Source organism: Brassica napus, chromosome C6 (assembly GCF_020379485.1).
Source record: "Brassica napus cultivar Da-Ae chromosome C6, Da-Ae, whole genome shotgun sequence".
In the NCBI taxonomy this organism is placed as follows: domain Eukaryota; kingdom Viridiplantae; phylum Streptophyta; class Magnoliopsida; order Brassicales; family Brassicaceae; genus Brassica; species Brassica napus.
In genome coordinates this window covers 21,549,016-21,564,392 of record NC_063449.1, presented here as the reverse complement: position 1 = coordinate 21,564,392, position 15,377 = coordinate 21,549,016, and the positions used below count along the sequence as shown (strand labels likewise).

General features: G+C 43.4%; 1 non-coding gene across 1 annotated transcript; it reads left to right on the top strand.

The window, feature by feature from the left end:
- The first annotated feature begins 12,067 nt into the window (after positions 1 to 12,067).
- Positions 12,068 to 12,174, top strand: LOC125589541. Its single transcript, XR_007325722.1, has one exon. It is a non-coding gene; the product is annotated as a small nucleolar RNA R71 (small nucleolar RNA).
- The last annotated feature ends 3,203 nt before the right edge of the window (positions 12,175 to 15,377 follow it).

Below are 15,377 nucleotides of genomic sequence, written 5' to 3'. Positions count from 1 at the left end.
GAGGTGCCCGTCAATCGATGGGAGGTGAGGGGGGTCGTTCGATATCAGTCTCTCTCTGTCGGTCGACTGCTGGCTCATGCCGTCGATCGATTTTGACGTAGAAAGGGGAGGGTGGGTGAGGATGTTTTTCTGCGAATTCCTCATTAGTCATGATCCGAACTGCACTACACTCCGCAGTCGATTTAGCAGATGACGTCGATCGATCTTCGTCATGGTCTGTCGAGCGATGTGCATCCATTGACATTAGTCGACACCAAAGTGATCCGCCGAAACTCATGGAGCTTTCAACTTCGAAGTCTCCTTATCCAAGCTTCTCATGCTTCACTACTTACCAGAAATCATCATCTATGATGGCATTTACGTGGTGTTTTGCTTTCTCAACTCCTGCCTCTCTAGCCAAGGCTTCTTGTCTCTTTACAGTGTCTTTAGTCGGAACCACTTGCATTTCAAGCTTCCTCACCTGAGTCCCTAAGGTTTCAATTCTCATGTTCAGACTGTTGTAGGCAGAATCTATCTTCCCATTGAAGTCCACAGCGAATTCTTGCTGTCCTTCCAGAACTCTGTCAAGCATTGCTTCAATCTTGCTTTCCTGAGTCTGTGGTAGTGGATTCTGGTAAAATGAGTTTTCATAGCCTCTGATGTTGTTGCTGAAAGGTTTTTGGAACTGTGAACTCTGGTTACTCCTCTGACCATTGCCATAGAAGTTTCTGTTTCCACCCTGGTTTCCAGACCTCTGAAATCCAGTACCTCCAATGTAGTTCACATCTTCTTCTCCTTCCATGTCTACAGCTACTTCTCCTTCAACTGAGCAGACCTGCTTCCTAAGAAGCTCATGAACCACATCTAACTTTTCTCTAACTTCGTCCATCTGCTCTTTCCCTAGGGATGCAACAGACTTCTTCCTCTTAAAGTCAGTGTTCTTGGTGCTGCTGCTGTTTGCTAGATTTTCTATTGATATTAGGAGCTTTCAAGGCTCCTAAAACAAATGTTGTAGTATAAATGATTGTCGAACTAATTCTAAGGGATTTCAAGCACTGAGAATGCAAGTACTTAATTAATCTAAGTGCAACCGATGATTTTAAAGGTTTTCTAAACTAATGATTATTACTAATGCAGTTTCAGAATAATAAAAACGGTAAATGAGTTGACTTTCTTAATTAAGGAAATGAGAACTCATGGGCATAGGAATTAGACCTTGGGTGATCAAGTTTCGAACTTGGCAAACGAACAATCAAACTATCAACCTTAAGCTTAGACACGATTCTAAACAAACTCTATGTCAAGTTGAATGTTCATTTACTAACACATTTCAAACAACAAATGTCTTCGGTTGAATAATATGGAAGCAATCATTACTAACTGGTCTAAGGCTATCTTAGCACTTTTAACAACAAATGTCTTTGGCAAAATATGCTAAGAGCTTAGAAGAGTTGTTTCAGGCATTTCATCGAACACCTTTTGGGTGGGAAATGCCTAAAGATTAACTTTTGAGAAGCTAACTCAGAAGATGCATTATGATTACTCTACTAGCAAGGTTTTGGAATGATCTACTCTAAAACATCCTAGCTCTAACCTAATCACCCTTAATCTTCCTAACCCATGAATTCAAATGGTGATTACTCACTACCCTTCATGATTCCTCTTAAACCCATTTTGGATTTCAGATTAATCATACAGAGGGATACAACAACGAATTGGAAAACACAGAATTGCAATAACTAGATGAACAGAGATGATTCAAGAGATGAACTTTCCAAAGGTTTTTTCTTAGAACAAAGATAATACGTCTGGTGGCTGCCAAAAAGTACTTAAGACATAGGTTTTCAGAAGTAAAAAACGTGCATAATGAAATGACCAAAAGGCCCTTGACTAGGAATGAATTCGAGCAAACAGAAGGCGCGCAGCGACCTCTAGTAGTCGCTCCGAGAGGTCGCTCCAGGCTTCGGGAGCGACCTGGAGGGGTCGCTGCGAGACGTCGCTCTGGGTCGCTCTTCACAAGCGACCTCGCTGTGTCGCTCCGATCACGTCGCTCCGGGTGATGGAGACGCGAGCGACCTCGCTGTGTCGCTCCAGTCACGTCGCTCCGGGTGATGGAGACGCGAGCGACCTCGCTGTGTCGCTCCGGTCAAGTCGCTCTGAAAGGGTGTCACAGCGACTTCACGGTGTCGCTCCAGTGAGGTCGCTCCCATGCACTGCTCGTCCAATGATCACCTTTATCACCTCTTTTGAGCTCCAAATGCATCCAAATGTCTCCAAGAACTCAATGTGGTACTCCAATACCTGATAAGGACTCATGTATGCAAAATGCAACCTAAACATGGCTAAATCCTAGTCTATATGTTCAAAATGCACATGGGTGAATGGATAAGACAATGGAAATATACAAGATATCAACTCCCCCAAACTTGTTCTTTTACTTGTCCACAAGTGAACTTTCTAGAACTCATAGGGAGAGAGGTTTGAAGGTGGGAGCTCATAGCCAAAAGAAACACAACTAGCACTCGATTCAACATCTAATCTAACATGAGCACACTCTCTTATTACACTCTAGCTTCTCTAGGCCTATCTCAACTCTTTTTGCCCTTATACTCATCATCAAGCATCCACACATTCAAATCAACCAACTCTCACATTCATTAAGCATAAAACATCAAGTGAATTCTTGCAAATGGTTAATTGGTCCAATTCATTTGGTTGAGTAAGGGAAGACTTTTATTCAAGTGGGTCAAGAGGTTCGAAATCCATGATCTTTTAAAGTGGTTTACTCTCAAAACGAGTAGCCTTGACATTGCACATAATATATCTAAGAAAGGGACCAACTCATGCATACAATGCTCAATCTCCATTGTTCTACCCTTTTCCCAAATATACAAGTTACACAATCACTTCATAATGTCAAACCCAACTCCCATCTCTCACCAAAAGACCCCAAGAACACTTTGCACATAAAACTCTTTTTCTTTGAAATCTATAAAGGATTTTCTTAACTTCTAAACAAATCTTAGCTCTAAACAACTTTGCTAGCCCCCTTTTTTTTTTTTTTTTTTTTTTTATTCTTTTCTTCTATTTTTCTATTTTTTTTTTGTTTTTGTTTGGGGGCCAAGACTTTTCACAAATCGAGCTAGAAGTTTCTCTACTTATTCCATAAAGACTAGTCAATTAAACACAAGAGTTCACTCTTTTCCTTCAACTTTCTCATATTCCAAATCAAACTTCACAACACTCACCCCCATCCTATGGCTAGACAATAATGTGCCTAATCTAGCAAGAATGAAGATCAAGCATTGTCGTTCCCGATACTCTCAACATTATGTGCATGTAAGACTTTCCGAAAAAGGCCTCACTCATCAATCAATGAAGGCTTAAACAGAGGAAGGGATTTTGGGGAGAGGTCTACCACTAGAGGTTGTCAAAAAGATTGGCATAAAGGATGTGACAACTCAAGTGTGTATATCCATGATTCAGTACACAAGGGACCATGAGCAAGATGCATTAAGTTCGTTCAGTTCAAATAAGGTTGTAGTTGGCTTCAAAGACTGAGTTTCAGCAATCAACAAGTTTCATGAAGAGTTTTCAAGGCTCGAAGCATACAAGTCCTTTTGAGAGGTGCATAAGCTACTCAGGTGCAAAGTAGTGTTCTTTACAAGGCATTTAAAATCATTGCTCCCAATGCAAGTGAATGCAACCTATATGCTCTAGACTCTCCTAGAAATGCAAATGATGCAAACTAAATGATTTTTTTTTTTTATATGCAAATAGATATGCAATGCATGACTCAATGAAACAACATCAAAGCAAACATGATCAAATACTTGGTACCTCCCCCAAACTTAAATGACACAGTCTCTGTGTTGTCAAGGAGAGAGAGATACCCAAAAAGAGAAAACTAATATGCAAAAACGAAATGGTATATACAGGGGAAAGTAGAGAAGTACCTTCAAGGATAGTAAGTGGGGGCAGATGCCCCAGCATCATCGTCGTCCGGAGGGAACGTGGTGTAGTAACCTCCATGTCCTGAGCTGTAGTCTCCATACCATTGTTGGCTCTGAACTTCTTCAATCTCAGCTTCACTTTCTGAAGAGGCTAGGGATGGAGACTTGTTTCCAGAGGCGGAAGGCTGAGTGGGTGGGTTTCTCCATTGTCGCTGGAGCTGTCTATCAGTGAGTGGGAAACCAAGATCAGTGGGGTGAGGTGGGGGCTGGGGGACTGATGTGTTCGCGAAGGCGAAGTCCGCTGAGCTACATCCAGCTATTCCTCCTCTGGTCAAAACATCGGCCACCTTCTTCATGAACTTGGCTGAAGTCTTTGCTTGCTTCTTCACCGTCTTGCTCAGCGCCTTGCACTTGTCCTTCAGCTTTTCGATTGTTCTGTCTTGTGCCTTGTTCCATCGCTGAAGTCGGCTAATGTGGTCATGAGCATCACGAAGCGCACCAGGGGGAAGGACTCCATCATGTGGCTTGAAGTAGTAGCGTGGAGGTCCATAGATGGGTACAGATTCTTCCCTAGGAGGTTCTGTGAAGTCGTGTCTCGTCGGAACACTCCTTTTCCTTGGTGCAGCAATGGGACCGAGAGACCCGTGTTCTCCAAGAAAGTCTTCTTGGGATAAGTTGAAGCTGATAGCTCCAGGTCTCTCTAAGCTCGTCAGTCTCTGGTTTGGAAGAACCACTTCGGCCGGCTTGCCCTGCAAGTAGTAGTGGTAGACGTAGTCCTTCCCATACATCCCACTGAAATAGGTGGCAATCCTCAAGTAAGTGCCATCGATGAACTTAGGCCCTGCTGCGTCTTTTCCCAAGGGAACATTCAGAAATTGGAGCAGTGGTGTGATCATCTCGCCTATCCCAACCTTTGGTTGCGAATCAGTTGTGTACCATGCCCAGTCTCTGTAGTGCTCGAGACGATTCACGAAGAAGCTGACCATCCCGAAGGAAGCATAGATGTCGTTGCTTGAAAGGGGCAACGTTCCAGGTGGGGCGTAGGGGCGGATAGCTGGGCAGAGCAGTCGCATGTCTTCCTCGGTGACACTACCAGCTTGCTTCCGCGGGTAGAATGCATGGACGAGCATCCTATGGAGGTAGCGTACAGACGGGTGCCGGATATGTGAGTTCTTGTCAGCCCCGGTAGAGTGCTTGTTTCCAGTGATTAACTTCCAAAGCTGAGTGGGGAGGTTTTCACACTTGGGAAGGGAGTAGTCTGCCAAGTCTTGGAAACCCATGACTCTCCCAATGTCTTTGAAGTTCATGTTGTACTCTCTCCCATTGACCTTGAACTTTATTTTTCCCCATCCTTGCCTCACGTGCGGATCGTCATGGTAAGTGACCTCAAGGGAAGACAAGAACTGACAGGAGACATCCCGGTAGGTGGGGTAGGCCATGGTGAGGAGTTTGGGCATCTTCAGGTGCCCCAGCATTGCCTCAATATCAGAATCGAGACCCACCTCCTTCAGCAAATCAAGGTCAGCGAATCTGGTCGGAGTCCAAGTTACCCCATTCAACAAATGGTGATACAGTTCTTCCTCAGATGGAGTTTTTGCCATGTCTCTATCCTCAGCAACCTCTTTCCTCTGGGACATCTTGGCCCTCTTTGTAGGAGCCTGCTCATCTGCACTTTCATCGCCACTCTCCTCATCTGTGGCAACTGCTATACTCTTCCTGCCCTCTTCTCTTGCTCCTTTGCCTTCTTTGCAGCCACGGTTTTCTGTCGAGAAGTCTTTGTGTCCCAGAACCAGCTCATTCCGAGGCTAAAGCCTTTCCTCTCAACGAAGACTCTTGACTTTCAGGTTCTTGCCTCTCAGCATCCGACTTTCCTTTAGTTTTCTTAACCATTGTACCTGAGAAATACAAAACTTGGAAAGGGATAAGTCGATTGACTTTGCAAATGTAAACTTCAAGAAGCAACGTAAAGAATCACAATTCTCAATCTTTTCATCATGTGAAAATTACAAGACAAGTAAAATTCAATAATCAAAGTAATTCTAGAATGAGAGGGTTCTCTAATCAAACCTTTCAACACCTTAACATACTAACTCACCCACTAACACACTCAATTAGGATCAATTTCGAAAAGCCCCAAATCCATGAACCCTAATTTTGCCAAAGTTCAAATTAAGCTCAGTTCCACCATCAATTCAACAACCCAACTTGATATATAAGCTTTCCCTAGTCTATTTTACCACAATCAAGCAAGAAAATGACCAAATTTCGATTTTCAAATTCTAGGGTTCATGGACCTACGAATTTGAATTTAAAAACACAATACCTTGCTTTGGATGGAAGGAAATGGGGAATGGGTGGTGAGGAATAGACTGTTGGGGCGAAAGCTTAGATTTAGAAACAAGAACTAGGAGATTTGGGTGAGAATTGAGAAAGTTAGGAGATTTTTGGTGTGGGTTTGTTTGAGAGAGTATGAGTGTTTGTGAGAGGAAGGGAGAGTGAAAGAGATGAAGGTCGTGGGTATGGGTAGTTCTAGGGTCGTCCGGTTAGGTTTAGGGCTGGTTAACTCGAATTAAACCGGACAAAATCGAAGAGGGACTTACCTGGACCGGCTCGGGAGCGACCTGGAGTGGTCGCTCTGATGGGTCGCTCCGTGTCGCAGTAAACGCGAGCGACCTCACGTGGTCGCTGCGTCACGTCGCTCCCAGCGACAGAAAACGCGAGCGACCTCACGTGGTCGCTGCGAGACGTCGCTCCGAGAGCGATTCTCGAGCCTCGGAGACAGAAAATGCGAGCGAATTAGCCGAGTCGCTCTGATCACGTCGCTCCCAGCGACAGAAACGCAAGCGACCTCACGTGGTCGCTGCGAGACGTCGCTCCCAGATTGACTCTCGAGCTCTGGACACCGAATATGCGAGCGACTTGGACCAGTCGCTCTGATCACGTCGCTCCCAGCTGGAGCGACCTCGTGGCGTCGCTGCGGAACCTCACTCCCACGCTCGAGTCCTTGCCTTGACCGGATCGATGAACCACCTGAACAATACTTCAACACTTTCCCTTCTTTTTTTTTTATGAAATATGATGAAAATGAAAATACCAATGCAATATGTACAAGGATACGCATGGGACTTCCTCCCAAGTGAGCTTGTTTTAAGTCTCTAGCTTGACTTTGCCTCCTTTTGGACTAGGCTGGGGTAGGATCAGACAGTGGAGTTGAAACTCCATCTTCCTCAGGTGCATCAGCCATGTAGAGCTTAACCCTTTGCCCATTGACTGTGAAGTCTCTTCCATCAGTACTCCACAAAACTATTGCTCCATATGGCTTAACCTCTTTGACCTTGAAAGGGCCGGACCACCTTGACTTAAGCTTTCCTGGAAACAACTTCAGTCTTGAGTTGTAGAGAAGAACTTGATCTCCTTCTTTAAACTCTCTCTTTAGGATATTCTTGTCATGGAAAGATTTAGTCTTCTCCTTGTAGATCCTTGAGTTTTCGAAGGCATCCATTCTTATCTCATCAAGCTCATGTAGCTGAAAAAGCCTTTTCTCCTTGGCACTCTTGATGTCAAAGTTCAGCAACTTTACTGCCCAAAGTGCCTTGTACTCAAGCTCCACTGGTAGATGGCAAGCTTTCCCGTACAATAGGTTGAAAGGTGTGGTCCCCAGAGGTGTCTTGTAAGCTGTCCTGTAAGCCCAAAGCGCATCATCAAGCTTAACTGACCAATCCTTCCTTGTAATCCCCACAATCTTCTCCAGAATGGACTTGATCTCTCTGTTAGAAATCTCAACTTGACCACTTGTTTGAGGATGGTAAGGAGTTGCAACCTTGTGCTTAACACCGTTCTTCCTGAGAAGTCCCTCAAGCAGTTTGTTGATGAAATGAGACCCTCCATCACTGATTACAACTCTTGGAACTCCGAACCTTGGAAAGATGGTGCTCTTGAACATCTTGATTACCACTCTTGCATCATTGGTGGGACTTGCAATAGCTTCCACCCATTTTGAGACATAATCAACAGCTACCAGGATGTACTTGTTGCCATGTGATGATGGAAATGGCCCCATGAAGTCAATACCCCACACATCAAACACTTCAACTTCAAGGATTGGATTCTGAGGCATCTCATTCCTCTTGGTGATGTTTCCCCTCCTTTGGCATGAATCACACCTTGAAACAAAGTCTTGTGTGTCCTTGAACATGTGTGGCCACCAGAATCCAGCTTGTAACACCTTAGCAACAGTCTTGAAGGTAGCAAAGTGGCCTCCATAAGATGATCCATGACACTGTGTAAGGATCCCATCAATCTCCTCATTAGCAACCACTCTCCTATAAAGTTGATCTTTGCAGAGAATGTAGAGGTAGGGCTCATCCCAGTAGTATCTCTTCACATCCTTGTAGAACTTCTTCTTGGCATAACCCACAAGATTCAAAGGCTCTTTTCCTGTGGCTAGGTAATTCACCAAATCAGCATACCAAGGTTCTTTCTCTTCTGTTGCCTTGACTTCTTCAAGCTTCCTTCCAGTCTCACAAACTGCTATCACTGCTCCAATAGCCATGATCTGTTCCTCAGGGAGTCCTTCATCAATGGGAATGCCACACTCCACTCTCAGCCTGGACAAGTGATCAGCTACACCATTCTCAACTCCTGGCTTGTCCTTGATCTCTAAATCAAACTCTTGCAGCAAAAGAATCCATCTCAAGAGCCTGGGCTTTGCATCCTTCTTCGCCAAAAGGTGTCTCAACGCAGCATGATCTGTGTAGACAATGACTTTAGATCCCACCAAGTAGCTTCTGAACTTCTCAAAGGCAAAGACAATGGCTAGCATCTCCTTCTCTGTTGTGGCATATCTCATCTGAGCATCATTCAGGGTTTGGCTCGCGTAGTAGATCACATGGGTCTTGCCATCTTTCTTCTGCCCCAAAACAGCTCCCACAGCATAATCACTAGCATCACACATGATCTCAAAGGGGAGATCCCAATTAGGTGGCTGGACAATTGGAGCACTGATGAGTTCACCTTTCAGCTTCTTGAAGGCTTCTAGACACTCCACATCAAAGCTGAAGGTGGCTTCTTTGCACAGCAGCCTGGTCAATGGTCTAGTGATCATGGAGAAGTCCTTTATGAATCTCCTGTAAAACCCAGCATGACCAAGAAAACTTCGGATGTCTTTCACTGTCTTTGGTGGGGGCAAACCAACCATAACATCGATTTTGGCCTTATCCACCTCAATCCCCTTCTCTGAAATCTTGTGCCCCAGCACAATCCCTTCTTTGACCATGAAGTGACACTTCTCCCAGTTCAGCACAAGGTTGGTGTCTTCACATCTCTGTAGGACCCTGCACAAATTTGACAAACAAGCAGAAAACGAAGATCCATAGACAGAGAAATCATCCATGAACACCTCCACAACATCCTCAATCAGATCAGAAAAGATCGACATCATGCACCTTTGAAAGGTGGCTGGAGCATTACATAGACCAAATGGCATTCTTCGATATGCGAAGGTACCATAAGGACATGTGAATGTTGTTTTCTCCTGATCATTGGGATGTATGGGGATCTGGAAGAATCCTGAATATCCATCAAGAAAACAATAGAATGGATGATTTGCAAGTCTCTCAAGCATCTGATCAATAAATGGAAGTGGAAAATGATCTTTTCTAGATGCAGAGTTCAGTTTGCGGTAATCAATACACATCCTATGCCCAGTGACTGTTCTTGTTGGTATCAATTCATCCTTGTCATTTTTAATCACAGTTATACCACCCTTTTTTGGCACAACATGCACAGGAGATACCCATTTAGAATCTGAGATAGGGTAGATAACACCAGCATCTAAGAGTTTAAGAATCTCTTTCTTTACAACATCCTTCAGGTTAGGATTTAACCTTCTTTGATGCTCGATAGAAGTCATTGATTCATCCTCAAGATGTATCCTATGCATACACAAAGAGGGTGATATTCCCTTGATGTCATCAAGTGAGTAACCTATTGCTTTTCTAAATCTTTTAAGTGTTTTCAAAAGTTCAGATAGCTCAGTTTCAGTAAGTTCACTACTCACAATGACTGGATAAGTTCCATTAGGACCAAGAAATGCATACCTTACACCATTGGGGAGAGGTTTAAGCTCCACCTTAGGCGCCTTAAGCTCGCTCCAGTCGTTTTGCTGGGTGTCCCCTTGTTGAATGACCGAGGCTTCCTGATGGACAATTTGAGGCAGCTCCTCATACTGATCCTTACTACCAAATCCTCTGTGTGAATCCAACATCATCCCATAGGCAGCACTCTCCAGGTTCTGAATCACTTCAGCTGGCCTCTCTATCGTCAAAGCATGCTGTAGAGGGTCTTCTATTGACAATTCTTCAAGGAGCTCATCAGCAAGGGCATCCATCTCTTCAATGTAGAAAACTTGCCCTTGAACTGTTGGTTTCTTCATTACCTCCTTGATGTCAAAGTGAAGAACATGCCCTTTACCCAAGTGGAGATCAATCTTGCCCTCTTTCACATTAACAATTGCTCCTGCTGTAGCTAAGAAAGGCCTTCCAAGGATTAAAGGATCTGCAGCTTCCTCACCCATCTCAAGCACCACAAAGTCTGTAGGGATCTCATATTTTCCAACCATAACGGGGAGGTCCTCCAAGATACCCACCGGGTACTTCACTGAACGATCAGCCAATACCAGAGACAGTCTACACTTCTTGTACTGAGTGAAACCAAGCTTCTTAGCAACAGATAAAGGCATCAAGCTGACACTAGCTCCCAAATCGCAGAGACATCTATCAAATACCATAGGTCCAAGAGCACAAGGTAATGTGAAGCATCCTGGATCTTCTAGCTTCTTTGGAACAACAAGCCTCTGGATGATGGCACTGCACTCATGAGTGAGAATCATCATGCCCTCCATCTCCTTCTTCTTTGCAGCTACAACATCTTTCAGGAACTTACTATATTGAGGAATTAGCATGAAAGCATCAATGATGGGCATTGTGACTTGAACTTCACTCATTTGCTTCTCAAATAGAGCTTTGTACTTCTCTAGCAGCTGCCTCTTGAATCTACCAGGGAATGGTAGTTTGGGTTCATAAGGAGGAGGAACAAAAGAATTCTCACTTGCTGGAGCAACAACTTCACCATCTTTCACTGTTTTCTTCTCTTCCCCAACCTTTCCTTTACCTTTCGCTTCCACAATCTTCTCCAAGATTTCATCATTGATTTTCTCATCAACAATCACCACTTCATCATCTATGTTGATGGCAACCCCCTCACCTTGTTTCTCAGCATCCTTGGTGAGAGCTTTCTGAGGTAACTCCTTACCACTCCTGAGGGTGATAGCTTTCATGGTCTCCTTGGGGTTTTGCTCAGATTTTCCAGGTAAAGAACCTTGTTGGCGATTTTGTTGAGTGTTCATGGCAGCAAACTGGTTCTCCAAGGTTCTGAACTTGTTGTTGAGCTCATTGTAGCTTCCATCAATCTTTGCGTGAAGGTTTTTCAACTCATAGCCAACATGCTTCTCACTTCTTGTCTGAGACTCCAAGATTTGTTTTAGTAGGGCATCAGTGCTGCTGACTGGAGGAGTAGAGGTAGAAGTAGTAGGTTGTTGTTGGGCAGGTTGTTGTCCTTTGTTGTTGAAACCGGGAGGAGGGTTTTGTTGAGGCTGATAGCTGCCTTGCTGGTTGTTCCGAGGCTGATAACCACTCTGTTGGTTGTTGGGGTAAGATCTCTGTTGGTAGTTGTTGTACTGAAAGTTTGGCTCTTTCTTGTACCAGCTACCATTGTTGTTGATGAAGCACAACTCTTCTTGCCCTTCCAAACCATCAACTTCCTGGACAACAGGTGTGGCTTCTTTGTTTGGGTTACCAACAAAGTGCAGCTGCTCCTGGGTGGCCTTATCAGCAATGAGAATGTCAATCTTATCCTGGAGAGCCTTTAACTCCCTCCTCGTCTGCTTGTCATCTGTTCGACTGCCTCTGTCGTGGTCTCCACTGTAGACTGCATCACTCTTTACAATATTGTCAACCAGCTCTTCTGCATCTTCCTCAGTTCTCCCCAAGAAGAACCCATTGCTAGCTGTATCCAGTCTGGCCCTGTACTTAGGAAGAGCACCACGGTAGAATGTGCTCAGCAAGCTCTCCTTAGAGAAACCATGGTGTGGGCATTGAGCTTGGTAGCCCTTGAATCTCTCCCAGGCTTCACTGAAGCCTTCCAAGCCTTTCTGTTGAAAACTGGAGATCTCATTTCTCAGCTTAGCAGTTCTTGAAGTAGAGAAGAACTTCTCCAAGAAAGCTTTCTTGCAGTCATCCCAAGTGGTGATTGAGTCACTTGGTAGAGACTTCTCCCACTGTCGTGCCTTATCCCCCAGAGAGAAAGGGAATAACTTCAGCTTTAAGGCATCCTCAGACACACCATTGGTTTTTGACAACCCACAGTAGCTGTCGAACCTGTCCAAGTGATCAAATGGGTCCTCTAGAGCCAAGCCATGATACTTGTTGTTCTCGATCACGTTGAGGAGTCCTGATTTGATCTCAAAGTTGTTGGCTGCTACAGCTGGTGCTCGGATTCCCAATCTATGACCATGAATGTTGGGGCGGTCATAAGTGCCAATGGGTCGAGCTGCTCGCTGTTGGTTTTGTGGAACGTTGTTGGCATCATTTTGAGGTATGTCTCCCATATCAGTATCCAATCTCTGCAAGTGAGACTGTTGCTCTTCTTCTCTTCTCTTTCTAGCACACTCTCTCTCTAAAGCTCTGATGTCTGCGGCTCTTGGAACTAGGTTTGATGGACCCCTGTTCCTCAAGTTCATACACCTGTAAATTTAAGGGAGGTGAAGAAAGAGAATCAGTAACTAAAGAAAATAAAAATGACTTAGTCTCAAGCAAATGACTAAATCTCAATGTTCAAATCTACTTAGAGTTTGGCAACGGCGCCAATTTGATATTAGGAGTTTTCAAGGCTCATAAGACAAATGTTGTAGTATAAATGATTGTCGAACCAATTCTAAGGGATTTCAAGCACTGAGAATGCAAGTACTTACTTAATCTAAGTGCAACCGATGATTTTAAAGGTTTTCTAAACTAATGATTATTACTAATGCAGTTTCAGAATAATAAAAACAGTAAATGAGTTGACTTTCTTAACTAAGGAAATGAGAACTCATGGGCATAGGAATTAGACCTTGGGTGATCAAGTTTCGAACTAAGGATGGCAAACGAACAATCAAACTATCAACCTTAAGCTTAGACACGATTCTAAACAAACTCTATGTCTAGATGAATGTTCATTTACTAACACATTTCAAACAACAAATGTCTTCGGTTGAATAATATGGAAGCAATCATTACTAACGTTGACTTGAAAGCTGCTGCGTCGAGCGATGTGGAACGTTGGTCTTTGCGGATTGTTCGTTCCAAGTGAGCAGGATCTTCTGAGAATAGCAGGTGTTTGTCTTTGTTGCTTCTGGTACTGCTGGACATGCACCTGAAAAGACAAGAAAAAATTTTGTGTCATAATAGGGATAGAGAAAAGAATAAGAATTAATAACACTAAATCCAATGGCGATCAAAGCTCCCCGGCAACGGCGCCAAATTTTATACCACTCAAATTACCCTAAGGAGTGAATTACTCCCTCAAATAAGAGGTTCAGTTTCAGTACTTAGGGATCGAATCCACAAGGAGCTAGGGAACCTATTAAATCTAGTCAAATTATTAATTTTAAGTGTTTGTTGTTTTATGGTTTAAAAGTAAATAGCAATCCTAATTGAGCAAGTCTATTGCTCGACTAACAAGATGATTGGGGGTGTAACTTATTGGAAGATATTAGATGCAGGGTTTCTATTCAGGTGTTGGAGATTATAATCCTACAGATACCTAACAGTTGCATGCATGATATATTAAAGCTCAACTCCTTAATCACAGTGATCGACGATGGCAATGTTTCACTGGTTAACTAACTAGATCTTGGATCTCAACTGTCATCTTCTGATCACAAGAAAGTGTCGATCGATGATCCTATAGGGATATCGATCGATACACCTTTCGCAATATCGATCGATTGTCAGAAGACAATATTGATCGATGCTTCTAGCTAAGCCCCAGGCGCATGTTGATAATGCTCACTATCTCCTAGATCAGCGGTTAGCATCTCTCTACCAGTCCTAGCATGACAGATTAGATTCAGGACATGATGGTCAAGGATGCTTGACTCATGCTAATTCCTAGGTTCATGTTCTAGTTAGCAAGGCTAAAACAAGCATTAATGAACAATCAATCAATGAATATCACAACTTAACAAATCTATAGTTGGGGCTAATCCCTCTAACATATTTGAACCCTAAATCTAATAAGTGAACTACTCAGACATAGCAAAACAATTCATGACACAAAATATAGATAAAAACTGCATAGAATAGAATTGATGAATCAATGGAGTTCCAATCACAAATCTCTCTATGATTTTCTCTCCTAAAAATCTCTGCTGAAAATAAGAATACAATGGTGGCCAAAAGCTCTCTTGCCTCCTAACACTTAGGCAAGTATATAACTATTAGGTTAAAAACTCGTCAGGGGTAATCTTGTAATTTGGTGAAACCTTGAGTTTAAAGTCGGCTGGAACCAAGTCGCGCATCTCGCGTCTCGACATCGATCGATGGTACAGGATGTACATCGATCGATCATAATCTTCAATCGTCGAGGCTTATCTTATGTATCGATCGACGACACTGGATGTGCATCGAACGATTGCTTCTTCTTCGTATCGACCTCTAATGGTCAGCTCGGATGAAATCTCTTGTAAGCTCCTAAATGCTCAATAATCATCACTTTACTCCAAGATACTCCTAAACCTGAAAACATACCTAATAGGATATAATATTTAATATATAGATAGTAAAACACTTATATATCATGTATGAAAATTAGTAAAACACTTATATATCATGTATGAAAATAGGTCAAATCCATGGTATATCATTATCCATCACATATGAATGCATCACGCGTCACCAGTGCACATGCCCTCATAATATTTTAAAATTGAGTATATTCTTAACAAATTTTATGTAGGCACCTCTCTCTCTCTCTCTCTTAATTCTTTCTAAAAGCGATTTACGGCGATCGTTTTTGCTTCTCGACTGTCGCTGCCGTGAGAGGGCTTTGTTTTCTTTTCATGTTATGTTCTCTCTTTACGCTCAGTGCTTCATGTGCCTTTGATTTTCTCGGAGGCGATTTTGAGCGACGAATATCTCAGGCGGTGATGGTTGTACAGCGTTCTGGAGGCTAGACTGTGGCTATGGCTTCATGCTTCAGATATGAAGGCGATTCTCTCTCTCTCTCTCTCTCTCTCTCTCTCTCTCATAATTCTATCTTCTAAAGGCGATTCCAGCGATCGTTTTTGCCTCTCTTCGGTCTCGAGCGTCGCCGCTGTGAGAGGGCTCTGTTTTCTTTCCTTTTTCC